Consider the following 4,208-nt stretch of genomic DNA (forward strand, 5'->3'; position numbering starts at 1 on the left):
CACACACACACACACACACACACACACACACACACACACACACATCCCTGATGATTCTTTAATGTAGCTAGTAGCTGTGTAATGGAACAAACATGAATAATCATCAAGGTGATGATGTACAGTTCTCATGCAAACGTTATCCTAGAAGGCCACAAACACTACGTGAGAGAGGGACACAGCTTCTCATTGGCAGAGAGCTGTTTCTCATGCTTGGGTCCACATGATCTCCCCCCCCCCCCCCCCCCAACTCACAGATGAAATGTACATCACACCTCCAATTCCCAGAAATCTCGGCCTAAATCCTCTCTTTCAACTATTGAGGGGGAGCAGGGAGCTTGTTTCTGATTATCTTCTGATCAATATTCCTCTCCTCCTATAACATCAAACGCCTCGGCCGATCCACTCAACCAATCACAGAGGCCGCTGCTGCTGGGAATGCACCGAGCATTCTTCTGGGATGTTCACACATCACTTTAACATTCATCATTTAAACAGTCTTCATTTAAACATTCATCATTTAAACATTCTTCATTTAAACATTCATCATTTAAACGTTCTTCATTTAAACATTCTTCATTTAAACATTCATAATTTAAACATTCTTCATTTAAACATTCATCATTTAAACATTCNCATTCTTCATTTAAACATTCATCATTTAAACATTCATCATTTAAACATTCTTCATTTAAACATTCTTCATTTAAACATTCATCATTTAAACATTCTCCATTCTTCATGCTCCTGAGTGGCACAGTGGTCTAAGGCACTGCATCTCAGTGCAAGAGGTGTCATTAGAGTACCTGGTTTGAATCCAGGCAGCATCACATCTGGCTGTGATTGGGAGTCCCATAGGGCGGCGTCCAGGTTTTGCCGGGGTAGGCCAACATTATAATAACAATGTGTTCTTAACCGACTTGTCTAGTTAAATCATTTGAACATTCGTCGGACCGATATCATACATTTTATGTACATGTAAACACGGCAGGTTTTGTTGTTGAATACTACCTGGCTGACACACGTGCACACGCACACATGCACACACAACTACACTAACACACACACCAGCATCCTACACAGATCTATTCATTTTCAGCCCAGCCTGGCCCCACTCCTGCCAGACTGCAACTTCAAGTGAATTTTATTGATTTTCTTTTTCAATGACATGCTGAAAGGTAAATCAACGTCAGACGCCTTCTACAATGAACAGAATAAATACAAACATATGCCTGTAAGCCTACAATTATACAAGTCCCAAGCCCTCACTCCACAGACAAGGTGATGATTGCGGGAGCTGGCAGCAGAACTATGTTTGTAGTGTTGGGTCCTATTCTGACTGTTGACAGGTTGCCACCAGTCCTGTCTGACTGTTCTTCACTGCTTTAGACTATGGGCCTCTGAGGCATACTGGAATTACAAAGGGGATTCTTCATTTAAATCCCATATTCTACAGGCCAACCTGGGTACTAAGTTTGAAAATACTGAAAAGACAAAAAATGTGGACAGCTCTTTCTTGTTAACAGTAAATTGACTAATTCTATACATTTTATTCTTATACATTGCATAATTACGTCAATCATCTCTGCACCTATGCTATACAATATAAATATTGTACATGACCAGTCCAGTAAAGTACTCAGCGGATGAAACAGTCAAATCAGATAGAGATCTATCTTTCTAATAAGAGTCTGCTGCTGGGACATATTTTAACTGGGGCCAGATGATGGCAGTCTTCTCTCTGAGTCTGTACCAGGCCCACCTCTCTCTCTCTCTCTCTCTCTCTCTCTCTCCCTCTCCCTCTTTCTATCCCTCACTTACAGTTCTAGCACGTGTAATGCAGATGCCCTCATTGTAATGATTTACCAATCTCAGTACGGCCACATGTTCCAGAGGCTTGACTGAGTTTATCCCTATTGATASAGATCAGTAGCCTGGAGACCTGACTACAGTACAGTGGTGACCTCTGGGACTGCTAGATGATTGAATGTGCTTTTCTCCTCTGATGCCAGGTTGATCCTGCCACACCGACATTCACCCTGGGGATAGACGGAGAGACAGGGGGAATGGAGGAGAGGAGGAGATAGAGGGAAAACACGAGCTACTCTATTTTTGATTTAATCCTACAGTACTGTAACCCTGTGATGTGGAGGGGTTGGGTTATGGAGGGGTTATCTACTCTAGCTAACTCTGGGAATTTTACACTGAAATGTTTATTAATGGGAATTGTTTATTGTATGTCTATGATGATAATGTAGAAAATATATATATTTTAATTATCATTAAGTAAGTGATATCAAGTGGGTAACCCTCAGCAGACTGGTGTGTGTAGGCCTCTGCCCCTACAGCCCTACCCCCGTAGTGTGAACCCTGAGAGGGCCTATGGAGGAGGACAGAGAGGGTCAGACCACAGATCCCAGGGCCAGACCAGATGACTGGAGACTGTTTAGAGAGGGGGAGCAGATGGTCCATGTTACCCACGGAGGAGGAGGTGAGGCAGACTGTAGGGCAGAAACACATTCTGTAGATCACAGGACCCTTCAGTGTGTGGACCAGGATCCCAGTGCACAGTAAACTCTATGAAATATCCAGCAGGTCAGCTCTAAAGTGTGACCCCTGACCCTCACTAACATACACTCCTCCCCACATAGCCCTCACTGGAACACACCATAGATCGGAACACACACACATACAYACACMCCTTCTAATGAGTGCTGATTGGTCTAGTCATGATGGGGCAAAGGAAATGTTTTTTCCCTGAAGACAACAGCCTCTCCATGTGACTGGGCACGCTCAGTTCATTCCCTCCATTCACCCCGGAGGACCATGTACTATTGATTTATGGGATTGGTCAATGTGTGTGTGTGTGTGTGTGTGTGGCGGGGGGTTAACTCAGTGATGACTGCGAACCACACGGGGCACGCTAGCTAGGGCTCCAAGGTCAACTGAAGGACAGTGGAAAGGGTACGGTGGGGAAGATGCCGTGGAAATAGAGAGGTAAGAGAAAGAGAGGTATATATAAAGATAGAGAGGTAGAACTGTGCAGAAATAGCAGGGCTAAGATTTCAGTGTTTTCCCACACACCCAGGACTGGTCTGCACCATGGGTGAAATCACCACTCATTCACTGAGCCATCCAGGAAGAAGGACAAGGAGACTATCCATTTCTCCTCTGAAGGCCCTCATCAATACCCCCTTTACTCACTAATCACACAGCAGGGCAGGACAACACAGGGGTTTGGTGCTATGAGCACTTCGATACTGCATACATGAAGCTACAGAAGGCTACATAATATGAAGAGAAAAGGGGAGGGGAAAAGGGGAATGTGAGTTGTGGTGAAGCTTCAGTGCATTGTGTTTGGTACATTCAGAAATGCATACTGTCCCAGTCAGTGATGATAAATAGTATTAGTTTGTGCATGTGCATACGTTTCAGCACCTGCTAGTGGACAGCTCCAAACAAGGGGATTCAATGATCTCCCTGTTTCTCTCTCTCTCTCTCTCTCTCTGTCTCTCTCTCTCTCTCTCTCTCTCTCTCTCTCTCTCTCTCTCTCTCTCTCTCTCTCTCTCTCTCTCTCTCTCTTTCTCTTTCTCTCTCTTTCGCTCTTTCTCTCTCTCTCTTTCTCTCTCTCTTTCTTCTCTCTCTTGCTTTCTCTCTCGCTATATTTTCCTCTCTTTCTCTCTATTTCTCTCTTCTCTTTCTCTTTCTTTCAATCTCTCTCTTCCACTCTTCTCTCTTTCCACTCTCCTCTTGCTTTTCGCTCTCGCTAATTTTCTCTCTCTTTTTCTCCTCTTTTCTCTCTTTTCTCTCTTTCTCTCTCTTGGCTTTCTTTCTTTCTCTCTCTCTCTCCTCTCTCTCTCTCTCTCCTCTCTCTCTCTCTCTCTCTCTCTCTCTCTCTCTCTCTCTCTCTCTCTCTCTCTGAGGTTCTGCTCGTCTCTCTCTCTGCTCTCTCTCTCTCTCTCTCTCTCTACTCGTTCTCTCTCTCTCTTCTTTGAGTACTCTCTCTTTCGTACTTTACTCTATTCTCTCTTTCTCTTCTCTCGGCTCCTCTCTTCTATCTTCTCTCGTCTCTTCTCTCTCGTCTCTTCTTTCTCTCTACACATTCTCTCTCTCTCTCTTGTTCTCTCTCGCTATATTTATCTATTTTTCTCTCTATTCTCTCTCTCTTTTCTCTCCCTCTCATTTTCTTATTGCCCATATTTCTCTCTCGT

The sequence above is a fragment of the Salvelinus sp. IW2-2015 genome, unplaced genomic scaffold (assembly GCF_002910315.2).
Source record: "Salvelinus sp. IW2-2015 unplaced genomic scaffold, ASM291031v2 Un_scaffold220, whole genome shotgun sequence".
Taxonomy (NCBI): Eukaryota; Metazoa; Chordata; class Actinopteri; order Salmoniformes; family Salmonidae; genus Salvelinus; species Salvelinus sp. IW2-2015.